The sequence below is a fragment of the Myxine glutinosa genome, chromosome 4 (assembly GCF_964187855.1).
Source record: "Myxine glutinosa chromosome 4, kmMyxGlut1.1, whole genome shotgun sequence".
Taxonomy (NCBI): domain Eukaryota; kingdom Metazoa; phylum Chordata; class Myxini; order Myxiniformes; family Myxinidae; genus Myxine; species Myxine glutinosa.
Genome location: NC_136264.1, coordinates 119,627,461 through 119,642,267, shown reverse-complemented (window position 1 = coordinate 119,642,267; position 14,807 = coordinate 119,627,461). Strand labels below are relative to the sequence as shown.

At 45.4% G+C, this 14,807-nt stretch overlaps 1 long non-coding RNA gene across 24 annotated transcripts in view; it reads right to left on the bottom strand.

Moving 5' to 3' along the window:
• LOC144891801 (uncharacterized) overlaps nt 1-14,068 on the bottom strand; it is a 217,323-nt gene extending 203,255 nt beyond the window's left edge. For 20 of the 24 annotated variants that reach the window (XR_013623140.1, XR_013623168.1, XR_013623147.1 and 17 more), the window contains exons 1-2: nt 14,001-14,068; nt 11,457-11,567 (exon numbers count right to left, since the gene is read on the bottom strand). This is a non-coding gene — a long non-coding RNA (uncharacterized LOC144891801). Of the gene's footprint in view, nt 1-11,456; nt 11,568-12,935; nt 12,969-13,972 lie in introns of those variants that run through there. The other 4 variants (XR_013623148.1, XR_013623178.1, XR_013623152.1 and 1 more) reach the window with 2 other exon arrangements.
• Between the last annotated feature and the right edge of the window lie 739 nt (nt 14,069-14,807).

The window sequence follows — 14,807 nt, the reverse complement described above, 5'->3', positions numbered from 1 at the left end:
AGTGTTCTGACTAGTTGTCGAACTAGCCGGCATGGATACTACTTCTCTCCGTTCTCCCAGTAATTCCAGCTCCTTGAGTTTAAGTTCCTTCTGATACTCCATGTCACGTTCCTTTAACTCCCTTTCGGCTCTCCTTTCCTCTGCTATTCTTTCTTCTTCAGCTCTCCTTTCCTCTGCTCTTCTCTCCTCGAGTTCTCGTTCCTGTTCTGCTCTTCTTTCCCCGAGTTCCTTTTCAGCTCTCCTTTTCTCTGCTCTTTCCTCTGCTCTTCTTTCTTCTTCAGCTCTCCTTTCCTCTGCTCTTCTCTCCTCGAGTTCTCGTTCCTGTTCTGCTCTTTCCTTTTCTGATTTCCTTTCCTCTGCTTTTAACCTTTCCTGGCTCTGCAGTTGCATCTCCATTTTCCGGAGCTCCACATTTTCTTTTTCCTCGGGTAACCAATCCAAGGCTACCTCTTTCCATGTTCCTTGTCCCACCAGAGATTCTACCACCAATGTCTGCATCTCTGCTTTCTTCATATTAACTGAAGTGGTCAGTTTTAACTTGGACCTTTAACTTTTAACTTGGGAGATAAATATGTGATTGGGACAAATTCAGAGCTAAAGGACTGTAAAACGGCAAACTTGTCTTTCTATTCATGTTCCGATTCATGTTCAAAAGAAAACATTCAATTCAAATAAGTTGTTCATCGATCATAAACTGATGATCATAAACTGATAAGACAGACAGACGGACAGGACCCATTTGCTTTACCCCGCTTTTCGCTTCACATGCAAGCGGGGTAACAACACAGTTTAAAGTATCACACGACGACCATGTATGCTCTGAAGCACTCAATTTGCAGAAAATAGGAAAGTTAAACTCCTTCTTGCAACCATCTTGCGGTCATCTTTTATTCCCAATCTATGACTCCACTGAAAAGAGCTAAACTCAGTTTGCAGGTCACATGACTCTAAACTCCCATGAGAAACTATGATTCCACAATTTATTGTTCTAAATTCCTCCAGCTGCAAAAAGCATTTCACTGACTTTTCATATCATGGCACCGACATAAAGATGATATACTTTACTTTACTGTGAAAGCATGACACTCTATTCTAGAAGTGGGTAACTTTTGACAGGAGCAGCTGTAACGTGAGGTGTTAAACTGTGAAAATAGTGGGATTTTTCACCAATCGGTGATTCGACACCGATTTTAATGTAACTGAGAGGTTTTGAGGGTGACAGTGGATTTGTTGACATTTAATAGGAAAGCTTAAGGATTTAGTGTGTGTGTGTGCGTAAATAATTAGCTGCTCCATAAACTGTGCATTTGAGAACATACCTTGTGTTGCCAGTCTGAGAGTTTCGATAGTTGTGACTCAGTTCGACAATAACATGTACTCATTATATGTCAAAAACTGGGCGAATTGAAGACTTCTCCACAGTTTGAGCTAAAGTGTATTCACTGTACAAAAATGATGAAACGTTTGGAAAATTGGAAGTGTCAAACCATGGCTACGTATAATAAACAACATCCTTGCAGCATGCACCCTGCAGTACCTTTGCGATTGGCTTTACTGTCTCCTGCACACCTTGATGTTAAATTCTGGACACAGCATGGTTTGATATCGAGTACATTGAGACAAGTACATTAGAGATTTGGGGTCCATGCAGGCTGTATAGTCAATTATACTTTTCTATTCCCCTTACAGTTGCATTATAGGTGCTTGAATTGGCTCATGGTGAGGCAAAACAACTGACTCATGAGACAGCCAGGAGATCACATTGGCTTCAACCACCATGCCAGCATCTGGCGAGGGCAACTGTAATTGCGTTAAACTAGTGTTAATCTCTGCTCAGGACAGATGGGCTGCGGATATTCTTCGCAAGTCTTGTTAATTTGGTTCAAAAAGGGATAGTTGATGGTAATAGGTAGAAAACTATATCTGTGCAAAGGATTGATTATCTTATATAGTGTGACTGTGCTAGTGACCAAACGGTTTGGATTTTTAGTTTAATGCATCTTTGAAATGCAGGACCAATTGATTAATTAATTTGAGACGTCCGATTTCTAGTGTTTGGAAATTTGGAAGAGCTTGACCCTAGCCTTTCCCTTGCGAGGGCAAGGAGGAACTTAACACTTGACACTTAAGCCTAGTTTGAAGTACACCCTGCCAGCGCCCACGGCGGGACGGCAAGGCAACCAGAAGGCAACCAGCCAGCCAGGATCGTTTTAAGGCCATTTTCCCCGCTAGAGCGGGGGTTAGCCTTGCGGGCCCCATGACAATCATGGTTCCCTGTTTGAGGCAATGTTTTTATGACCAGATGCCCTTCCTGACGCCAACCCTTAGTCGCCTCTTACGATGCGCAGGGATACGGTGTACCTATTCTAAACCGGGGTACACACCGGGATCATTCACCCAGCAAGCTGGTACTCAATTTGCCGACCTCGGAAGGATGACAGGCTGAGTCAACCCCCCTGGCGTTAATTCAGCGATCGACCGGGATTCGAACCCAGGATCCTAGGATCCCAAGCCGGCACCCTAACCGCTAAGCCAACACCAGGCTAAGTAACAGGGAAAATGCCAGAGTAAGTCGTCTTCTCAAACTCGCACTAAAGAGGCATTGAGTGTTAACGTTAAGACAGTATAGAGTAATTTTGTTACGTAAAACCTTCTGTTTTCGAGCAAGACCAGGTGTGGACTTGCGCTTAGGACAGTGCTTAGGACTTGCACAACTGGATAGTCGCATTGCGCTTAGGAGGAATAGTCAGCCGGAATAGCAAAACAATTGTGCATTTGTTGATAAAGGTATGGAATTTGGCCGACATATAGAATGTTATATTACGAACATTATTAGATTTTGGAGGCATCTGAAACTTTTATTGTGTGCGCATGCGCAGTTATTTTTCGTGAGCACAGTATGTGAAACACAAGAAATTGGAATATATCCTTGTGTTTAACAAGAATTAAGCACTAAAGCTTCAAAATATCATATTGTATTGGTTTTATTTTCCAAGTATGCTAGCACATCATTGGTTGTCAACAATATTGGATAAGACAACATGGCGGCATACAAGATCATCAAACCGTATGGGTTTTTTGTGCATATCCCTATAGATTTTGGTATACTAGATTTGTTTCTCCATGCCAATGACACAGGTTAATGCCATCATTACATACACATCACAGTAAAAAACCAGTCCTAATGTAAGACAAACTAACAAAAACAGGGATTAACAAGTTGACCATATACTATCTAGTCTGGTATATAGCCACCAACCTACCCATACCTCCTCCCTGCTTCATATGCTCACAAAACATCATCTTATACCATCTCTATGACGAGCACATTAAAAGAATAAACATTCTTGGTAGCTTGACTACATGTACTGATGTTAATTGTGGGCGTCATCTTGTAAGCAATATATTTGGGGTAAATTCAAAATGGCGGCCTCAAGAAATTTTCAAAATCTGCTTGGCCAAATTATACACCAGACAAATGAAGTGTTCCCCAACAGACGATCCAAGAAGATGCGCTGATTACTCCACTTGGTCACGATCACTTGAAATCAAGCAGGACACGTTGGATCACAAACAGATTTGTTCATGAGGATGATCTGATTTGTATTTTGAAATAATATTGTCAAGTCTGCAGCCGATGAACACCAGCCTTGGACGGATAGCTGGTCGGTCCTTAATTCCAAGGCGCGTAGGCGAAACTGGCGGTTGGTCCATCGTGCGCAGGTGAAGGAACGCGGTGCTTACCTGGACGAAGGACACGGGTTGATTCCCGAAACCCACAAACAGAGAGGCACGACACAAATAAATAAAAAATGCCACAATAATGATTTGATGAAAGTAAATGTAATGCGATAAAAATGAAAGGTGAGGTAAAACTAATGTCTAATTTGAGACGTCTCCATTCAGACACAAATACACAACAGGGGAATGACAAAAGAAAATGAATGGTTTTAAGCCGGCCAGCACTCAGCTTGCTCAACGAGATTGTTGAATGAAGTCGGAGTAAAAAGTGGCCCGAGCCGCTCGCGCGGGAAACGCCCAACAATGGCGACGAGTCGGTCTCCACAGCACCAGGTACGTGAGGTAATTCGTGTGGCCAGTCCTCCTCTTATCCCCACTTCGTCCGAAGTGCCAAGAGCCCCACAAACCGCCACCAACACGTCTTCCTTCAACGTTGCAAAGGTTCACAGAGCTCCGACACGTCTCCTCACCAGCGCACCCGAGCATGGACGGTCGCTTCGCCTCCCCATGGCAGGTCATTTTGCCATATGTGTCCATAGGGCGGGCTTAGCTTGGCCGGCTGCTGTTTTGCCTGACCGGCAGTTGTTATAATTGTTATGGATGGCCACAGAGGGTTTGACGTACAGGGGGAATTAACCTTAAACCCTACTCAAATTAACACGTCATCATCCCTCGTATGATGAACATTTAAACACAACCTTAAGCTACATTTTCCCTCTGGAGTACATCAAAATTCTCCTACGCGTCCATAGGATCCATGCTATTTCTATACAATTCTACCTTTCCTACTGTATTCTCTTGTCTACCCCCATAAACATAACAATATTAAGTACCACAAATGATATTGTTGTGGTTTTTGGAATAAAGGCAAACCCCCCCTTTTAGTTAGTTGCACCACAACATGTAGCCTCGCTTAGTTCAGTTATTTCTTATTCAATGTTAAGTATAGTCTCCTTCCCGGTGTTAGTATGCGTTGAGACAGGTAAGTAAGTGTAGGCCTCATTGGGCTGGAATGCCATGTGCTAGGGCCTGGAACAAGTCTGGGAGGCCCGAGGGAGGAGCTAAAGGGGAGTGGCCGGTAAGCGGCAAGCATCCAATGGGAGCTAAGGGGGAGTGGCCAGCAACGACGGCCAGGGGAGGTGCTTGGAACATTCTGGTGGGACTCTGGGGGGGGGGGGGGCTATAAAACCCTGCCACGGGGCCCCGAACTGACTCTTTCTCTCTGTCCGTCTCTGAGCTCTCGAGGTCGAAGCACGAACTCTCCCTGCCCCCGAACGAAAGAAGCTCTCATCACTCTCCCTGTAGTCTGCGTTCTGCCTGTGCTCTCTGCCGCCCTGTTATAAGCGCTTTCGCAGGACGATCTCTCCCGGGGCCCGAGACTCCAACGATCTCCCTGCCTGGGCTCCCTGCACGTGCGTGTTTGCCTCGCTAACATCGGGACACGCTGGGCGGATTCCCATGCGTGCACGACTGGAGGCCGACGTCCGTGCCGCGAACATCCTCAAGGGAACGCGCAATGAGCTGTCCAGGGCGAACTGCACAAACGACCGCGCTTGAGCGCATTCTCTTCTCTTCCTTCCTTTCCCCACGTGAGTGAGAGGGCCCATGTCTGGGGAATCAAGTTAAGGACGGTTAAGTTGCTACTCTGTGTCTCTTCTCTCTCTGATCATTGTACAAATTTATAATAAACCTGTGTTCTTGCTTACACTTGGCCGTTCACGTCTTTTCCACCATTGGCTTCGCATTGTACGAAATAAAACCGCTTGATCTGGTTCATAATAATTAACGGCATGCGTCACGTGATACGCAAACCGCTCGAGCGTATCAACCCAGCGTGACTTGTGTGAGGTCCAGCCCCCGTTCTCATGGCGGCGTGTGTATTGAAGGTACTTGGGGATTCGACCAGAAACCCTTCCGCACGCTCGCTACGGGGTTGGCGGCTGGAATTGCTCAGCAATCCGCCCCCACGAGTGTAAAGTGGGTATCGGCCTCGTGGACTCGAAGGCCCGAGGGGGAAGAGGGTTTAATCCCCCTTTGTACATCGGCGGGCTCGAGATCCGCAACAAATTGGTGTCCGGGAGTGGGATATTTGGACCTGGAGTGCGCTTCACGCACTCGAAATTACGAGCGTATGAAATTTAGTTTAAAATCAAATTTATTTGAAGTCGTACAATGGCTGGCCAAGACGACCAAATGCCGGTGGGAGTAATAGATGGGGAAGAACTAATGGCCCAGGACCAGCAGGAAGAGTTGGTAGTAGAGGAACCTGAAGAGGATGCGGCAGTAGGGGAAGAAAATGGCGGCGCCTCGCATGTGGCGGCGGAAGCCGAGCCCGCGGTGCCAGGGGCCTGGGGCCTATTTATGGCACAAATGAGGGCCTACATGGTCAAATCGGGTGAAGATACGCAAAAGATAAGGGATGAAATAAAGGAATCCAGGTGTAATATGGAAAAGATGCTTAATCGGATGGACACTGAAATAATCGAATCCAGGTGCAACATGGACACAATTGGGGAGGAGATTGGGCGTAAGACGAGCGGGGAGGTCGCGGTGGTATGTGACGAGGTTAAGCGGTGCGAGGAACGCGTGGGGAGTGAGTTAAAGGGGAGCACAGCCAAATTGACTTGGGCTATGGGAGTTGCAACGCGAGAGGAAATTGTAGAGAAGCCGACGATCGTCGAATTGGGAAAGAAAATTTTGGGGGCGCTGGCGAAGGCTGAGTTGGAAAAGGAAATTTTAGGGGCGCCGACGATCGTCGAGGTAGAAGAAATAATTGGGGTTGAAGAGACGGGAGAGACAGAGAATAAATCATGGGAGGTGGTGATGGAATGCGTGCAAGGTTCGTGTTCGCACCATGATGCCGTGCTTGCTAACCCAAAAAAAAGTTTGCAGGTGCTGGCGGAGAAGCAGGGAAAGGAGAGCCCCGAGGTGAGTGGCGCTAATGGCGAGAATGTGTTTGGCGCGAACGGGTGCTCGACGAGCTTGGGGATCGGGTGAGACCCGGGCATTCGTGAAGGGCCCATTGTGCGGTGTGCGAGTGATAGTGGTACGGAGTGTGAGAGAGAGTGCGTACCGGAGTGCGTGGAGAGGGAGTGTGCACCGGAGTGTGCGATGGCCGAGTGTGTAGAAGAAAAGTGTGCACCGGCATGTGTGATGGCCGAGTGTGTAAAAGAAAAGTGTGCACCAGCATGTGCGATGGCCGAGTGTGTAAAGGAAGAGTGTACACCAGAGTGTGTGTGGGAAGTGTGCACCGGAGTGTGCGATAACGAAATGTGTGGGGGGTGCGTGTGCGCCTGGGTGTGCGAGTGTGGAGTGGGTCGCGCGTGGTGAGGACGAGGCCCAGGCATCGACACCGACCGGGGTAGTCCTTCGTGGGACGGGTAGCGTACACGAGCCCCCAGTGAGTTGTGTGCTGCGGGGACCGGAGGGGATCGGTGCTGCGTCTGTCTCACAAGGACTGGCGTGCACGATTCGTGCCTCCGGCCCCCGCACTGTATGGTTGGCGCCGTATGGCAGCAAGGGCGATCGGCGGGCTTCGCGGGGAGGTATGGGTTATCGGAGTCACGCACCTTGTCGGGTGAGGTGCTCGGATGGTGTCCGGTTGGGTCATTGTGTGTGGGACCGTGAGGCCCCGCACAGGGATGGAGTCCGGCACCTGGGCCCATCAATCCCTCCCCCCTTGGATCGTAAATGCCGGACGGACACCACATACAGGCGACCAACCACCCGCATGGATCGCTCGGCCCTTCGAGGCCGAGCCGTGACAAAGCACCTCCGTAGATGGGGTCTCATAGTTTAGAGGACTGGCTAGAGTAGTGTACCCCACGTGGGGGAATGGTAGTGTAACCATTCCTCCCACACGGGGGGGCCATGAGCATTAGTTTAGGGGGATGGCAGTATTCGGCCCATGGAGGGGCCAGCAATGGTTGCCTCCATGGGGCACCGAAGCTAGCCGAGGGAGGGCTAGGATAATTGATAGGGATTTAGAAGACCTTAGGGACAAGATTTAAGTAGGACTCGTGCGAGGTCCAGCCCCCGTTCTCGTGGCGGCGTGTGTATTGAAGGTACTTGGGGATTCGACCAGAAACCCTTCCGCACGCTCGCTACGGGGTTGGCGGCTGGAATTGCTCAGCAATCCGCCCCCACGAGTGTAAAGTGGGTAGCGGCCTCATGGACTCGAAGGCCCGAGGGGGAAAAGGGTTTAACCCCCCTTTGTACGTCGATGGGATCGAGATCCGCAACAATATAATAATACCCTTTGTTTTATATGATACAGAAACTCATAACGTTTTCTTTATTTGCAGGTCTGGTGGTGTATTGTAAAATAAAATGGCGACTTAGTGCATCAAATATCATCGAAAATGACACAGGAGAAAGCTCAGTGCATCAAATGGTTCATCGAGATGAGATCCGACAAACAAGTACAGCGTAATTTCCATACAAGGTATGGAAGGAATCCGCCATCGCAGACTAATATCAGAGAGGGGTACAAGAGGTTTAAGGAGATTGGAAGTTGTCAGGAACAGAAAAGTACCGGTCAGCCAAGCACAAGTGCGGCAGCCGTTGAACGAGTGCGTGAATCATTTCAACAAAGTCTCAGAAAGTAAATGCGACGCGCATCCAGAGAACTGGGACTACCAACCACCACTGTATAAAGGATTTTGCATAAAAGACTGAAACTTTATGCCTATAAAGGTGCAGATTCTGCAGGTACTCAAACCAAATGACAGATCCAAACGCAAGGTGTTTGCCTTGGAAATGCTCAGTTGCATAAAGGATGATGAAGATTACCTGGAAAAGGTTCCTTTCATGTATCAGGGAAGGTCAAGCGGCACAATGTAAGTATTTGGGGCTCGGAAAGCCCCCACGTGGTCATTGAACACATGCGTGACAGTCTAAAGGTCAATGTGTGGTATGGTCTCCTCCATGGCCACTTGGTGGGTCCATTTTTCTTTGCAGAGGATACAGTGACCTCAACAATTTACATGAACATGTTGGAAGGATTTGCCTTCCCACAGATTGAAGACCTGCAACCTGATATCATTTTTTAACAAGATGGCACTCCTCATTGGGACTTTCGAGCCATCCTGAATGAAAAATTTCCAGGTCGCTGGATTGGCCAAGACTGACCAACCGCCTGACCCCCACGATCACCAGACATAACCCACCTTGATTTTTGTTCCCTGTGAAAAAGGTGACAGGTGACAAAGGAAAGGTGACAAGGGCAGCCAAAGCAAGCCATTGCCTGCAATCTGGCCACAAATTTGACTTTGATAGGACCCGTGTCCGAGTCACGGCGTCCAACAAACAACAGAGATTAATACTAGAAGGATGGCATATGAAGAGCTGAGGGTGGTCTAACTGGGGAGACTGTGGACATACTCCCATAATACACATCTCTCATACAAATGGCAAAAACTGGATGGTACAAACAGCAGGCTAAGATGAGCATCAAACAAAAATACTCAATCCCAAACACCACACCCACATTGGGTAAAACACCCAACGCATACTCCAACAATCACACAACCCACACCTCGTCACATCTAACCTAGACACAAAACCACCCATGTTAGTGCTCCAGAAACACAACAACAACAACAAGCACACACATGCTCACGCAAACTCATGTGTAAGTAATAACAGAAAAGAGCAGGGCTTTGACATTTATAAATAATGTGCTTTGACATTTATTTGCTTGAGGTTTGCAAAAATAAAAAAAAAACTCCTCCATCTGGCCCTGAACACCAGCACGTGACCGGAAGCGGTCACATTGTGAATAAAACCCTGGTACGTGCCGAGTTTCAGGGTCTATTGGCCTGAGGAAGCCCGCTGTTAAGCGGATGAAATGTCGCTTGAGACCGGGCCTGCTCTTGTTTATTTCCTCAAATCTGCGGAGTAGATCTAGTTTTACTTTCTGGTTGGAAGCGCCTTCTTTCTTTAAAAATGTATAATCCCAACCGTAAAGTTAAATATTCTACGGGATATCTTTTGATGAAGAGTAGGTGAGCACCCTGACCAAATGCACGCCTTAGCTTATTCCAGAGAAGGCAAAGACATACGACTCAGTGTAGTCCTTGGTGTGTTACAAAGTGCGCCAAGTGCTTGGTGTGTGTGTGTGTGTGTGTGTGTGTGTGTGTGTGTGTGTGTGTGTTGTGTGTGTGTGTGTGTGTGTGCATAAAGTGTGGTTGTAAACTGCTGTTGTCATTAGGTAGACTGCGATTGCAATAAATAGGATTATTAATTCTGCTTTAGGAACCTTACCGACAGAGAAAAAATATATAAAAAACACCTTTAGAGGCCATTTTTCCCCGCAAAGCGGGGGTTGGCCTTTTTCGGGGACCGTGGTTGTTGTTGTTTTTTGGTCCCCTTTTTGAAGCAATGTTTTACGGCCGGATGCCCTTCCTGACGCCAACCCTTTTTGCCGCCTTTAACGACAAACAGGGAATTACCAGTGAACTGGTACTCAATTAGCCGACCTCGGAAGGATGACAGGCTGAGTCAACCCCCCTGGCGTTAATTCAGCGATCGACCGGGATTCAGAACCCAGGATCCTGGGATCCTAAGCCGGCACCCTAGCCGCTAGCCCAACACCAGGGTTTAAAGAAAGGTTGAAATCACGCACCTGTTGAGGACAATTTTTTACTTTGCTGCAAAGAGTAATTCAATCGTTGGATGCCGTCAAGATATGTTGTACAGGTAAACTCTCGTACGTAATGTACCAAGCGACACGGGTTTAACAATTTGAGTAGGCAGTAGCTAGCAATTAGATGAGCGTCGCTCCGGTCACTTCCAATTCTAACTAGACATCAAAATGATACTTGCGATACAAAAGTCGAAACAGTAAAAGTAACTAATATAACAGTAAACAATACAAAAAGTAACTATATAATACAAAAAGTAACTATATAAAAAGTAATACATGGCTATCATGGGCAGTGTCGAAATAATATCCTCACAAAAGCTGAGTTAATAAAAACAGAATGAACAAATAAGCACAAAAAGCACTTTATCGGACAGAGAGAAAAAGTCTTTTCTTTCTACCGCTCGAGCGGTTTTGTAAAATGTTTTGAACAAAGAGCAAGTCACAGCAAGTACCGACTATGACACACATGGCAGAAGTTTGCTTCCAAGCAGTAAAGCCTTCAAATATTACTTTCTCATATATATGCCTTGAAGTAAAGCCTTCAAATATTGTTTTAGTTATAATGATTTGATGTAAAACTGAGCTTTTAACGCAAAAGCCAAGAAACTATTTGGAATTTGGAATGAGAGTTTACCAAAACACAAGACTGCATACGTATAATCCGTGCAATGCGACGTGATACGACTAAAAATGCAGCACTTGTATATCGAGAGGCCGAGGCTCATACAAGAGCATTGAATTATACATCAAAATTAAAGCTTTCTTTGCAATTATTCCAAAAACACCATAAGTGCACCTTCACCTCATACTCAACAATGTGTCTGTTAAAGATGATACTAAAATGTCGAGTACAACATTACAAGCTATGCAGCTGTCTTGAAGAACAATGCGGAGCATCTGTCTTCTCCTTCAACTACTACAAACTGCCCCAATTATTCTCATCTTCTAATGGGGTCTTTTTTGTGGCTCGGGTCTTATACCAACTGACTGACTGGGCCTGACGATCAACTGGAGGTGATTTGGAGAGGAATTTGTCATTCGCTCCGAGTGTTAGGGAAAACCGACTTACTCTGTGAAAGACACCGTAGGATCTTTAGCGTTCACCAATAACTGGAGCCAGCAGACGGATCCTCTTGTTTAACGTCCTTCCAATGGATGGCGGAGACGTCGAAGCTTTGCCCTGCACGTGAAACATCAGGGTGACAATAAAAATGTATGGCAGGGTCGGGATTCGAACCCAGGCTATGCAGGAAACCTCTTAGCGATCCTACCAGCTCTCGTGCATGGTGTCAATGTAGGTGGAAAGTGAAAAAATACATCAGCCGTCAAATTCCTTGTCCCTCCTGTTTTACCTCCTGTTGTATCTACAAGGGATATAAAGTATAAACTGTCCAGCTTAACGTTCACCCCAAACACTCTTACACAACATTTAAACAGTGGGTTTTTTTTCCGGACATAACTCCCATACTTTCACAGCAGCAACCACGGTTCAGTGAAGAGCGATTGTAGTGCTGAATAAATCTATTGTTTCAACAAAAAGAATCACCTGTTCTGTGTTACATTTCTTTCACCATTATCACATCAAGTGCATATTTTAAGAAGTATAATTGTAGTCCACGTACGGTTAGTTTTGTGTTTAAACGGTTCCTTATTGTTTTGGATAATATTTTGTTTAAAGAAACTTCATCGTTAACGTCACAAGAACACACGAAAAAACTTGTCCGTCAGGACCATTATGAGTCCGCCAGGCAAACGTAACAAAAGAATATTGAACAAATATGTAACCTTTAAAAAATGTAACAATCTCATGTATAATTATCAGATCTCATGGACATTGGAGTTTTTGAAGTGGCCTGTGTAATTTATTATATTTGTCCTACGCATGTACGCGTGATTACGTGCACTTAGATTTTGCTGTTTGGGCATACGGACTTTGAATGTTTCAAATATAATTCTTGGTTCCAGCGAGTGATGGCAATCCAACGAGGTTGTTACATCACGTGCGGGGTTGTCTTTCAAAAGAAGTTCTCGGAACGAGATGCTCGCAGTAGTGTAAGGAACGCCAGCGTACCTATTCATCAATATGTACCTATAATTTAAACACAAATGCTTTTCTTGCTAATGAAATCTAGTTATATGTTTTGTTTTGTTTTAAATTCTTTGTGTTTTCGGACCACCGTGTCTCGTTCTGAAAACTTTTTGAACGCCCCTTGGAGCAAGCACGATTTTTTTCAAGAAAAGGTTACATCAAGTACTACTAATACATCTACTACGACACCTACAACTACTATACTTTTAAAGGCGCTAATTATTCCTACCTTCTCGTGGGGTCAGTCAGGGAATAGTTTTGGTCAAAGGCCTTCACGAGCCGGCTGGCCAGGTATGGCGTGCAAGTGTTTTTGGCAGGAACTATAATTTTAAGAATGCCGGTGATAACTCGCCTACTTTTCACAAGATACCACGGGATATTTTATGTCTACCAACTCATGCTGGCAGATGAGACGACACCCAGCTTAACGTCCATTCAAAGATGTACGGTATTGAATACCCCGTCTGCGAAGCACCAATCTGACAGTTTGTATTTGTAGCCTGGTCGGACGAGACAGCTCACAGGTAGGTCCGCTACCTCTGCACCATCCTGTTGGACAAAAGGCTCCATCAACCGTGTGACGAATTTCACTAAAATGGTGGACAATTTCCGTTGCGGCGACCTGAGCAAGAATGGCCTCTTCTGAGTGGAACTACCCGGTGTGCAAACCACTGCGTTTCCTCGTAGTCATAGGAGTAAGACTTTTGCTGAATTGTGTGTTAAACCAGTGGGGAAATCGTTCTTCTGACGTATAACCTGTTGTGACGTAACCACGTAAGGAAATTATAGTGACGTCGCTGAAAAACCGTTCGTAGATTTTCACGTCCGTTTCCTCAGTAAAATATTGCGCAAGAGGGAAACAACAGTCCGCGTATAGAGGGGTTTTTCAAACCAGAGGAAACTCAGCCCGGAGCAGATGGAAGCCTCCAGATCTCCATCACGTGACCCCAATTAGCACGTACGGCACATGAAGAGAAACAAAGATATCTATCTTTGCGGAATGACGTACAGACGTTTACATTCATTTACTTTCAGAGAGCACAAGGAATTAATCGTTCTGAAATGAAATTCCTTCATCAATCCCGTCATTTTATAATCGGGGCGGGAATCGAACCCAGACGAGTCGGCCCAACAGGTAAGTGCGCTACTTCGACGTCACAAAAATGAACTCGGATATTTTAATAAGTAATTTAATATTTGCTGCACAAACTGAAAGTGTGTAAGTTGTCATAAAAAGAAGCCTATCAAAAGTTAATAATGAACATCGCTTATCCTGAGCCGAAGGTTTCTCATTGAAGGAGTTAGTGCACCGTCAAACAAACCAAGTTCAATCTCAAAATTACAGTTTTATTAATTATTTATTTTCCGAGTACAGTAGCCGAGCTACGTCGATGTAGGCCTTCTGCATCCACGGATATCTGCTATTGGAATAAATTATCCTTCTTAAAGTCATGAAAATATACTTCCAACAATGTAGAGTGAAATTTAAAACTAACCTTTACATTGTAAAGTGTCTGTATTTACCGTCAGATCCACAGGTATGCGCGTCGCGCAAAATGGCCGTCCGAATTGGCGCCAAAATGAGCGCGCCCGACGTCAGCGTGAAGACGTCCTACCTGAGGGGGAAATAAATAAATGAAAGAAATACCTCACGATCTCTGGTTTACGGCACCCTCTGGTGGCCGCAGGCCTCGCTGCGTCTGTAGAGGAAGTTTTACAGCAAATGACAGATTACCATTAGAGAAAACGTGTTTAAGTATACGGAAGACACCGTAACGTACCGTAAAATGGGGGGAACAGGGACACAAACTGAAAATAAGTTCGGAAACTTTTTTCGCTGAAAATTGATAACCATACTGATTTGTTCATATTTGGGTTGAAAGTGTTCTCTTGTTTTTTTTAAAAGCAACTTATAGTCCCTATTAACTCCATATATGGGTTAAATAGGAATGAATAGGATTTTTATGGCTGTCCCTATTCACCCCGTTTTACAGGTGAATAGGGACAGTCACTAATACAAAAAAATAATAATCAAGAGACAATCCTGAGTTTTCAACTTATTGCTAAATTGATAGCTCAGATGGATGCACATAATATGCACCCATAATATAAACCACGGTGCCAATGAAAACAAATATGGGATAAAAAGTTTCTCCAAACTGTCCCTATTTCTTGATTTTTTTTTTTTTTTTTGTATTAGTGACTGTCCCTATTCACCCGTAACACAGGGTGAATAGGGACAGCTATAAAAATCCTATTTATTCCTATTTAACCCATATATGGGGTTAATAGGGACTATAAGTTGCTTTTTAAAAAAACAAGAGAACACTT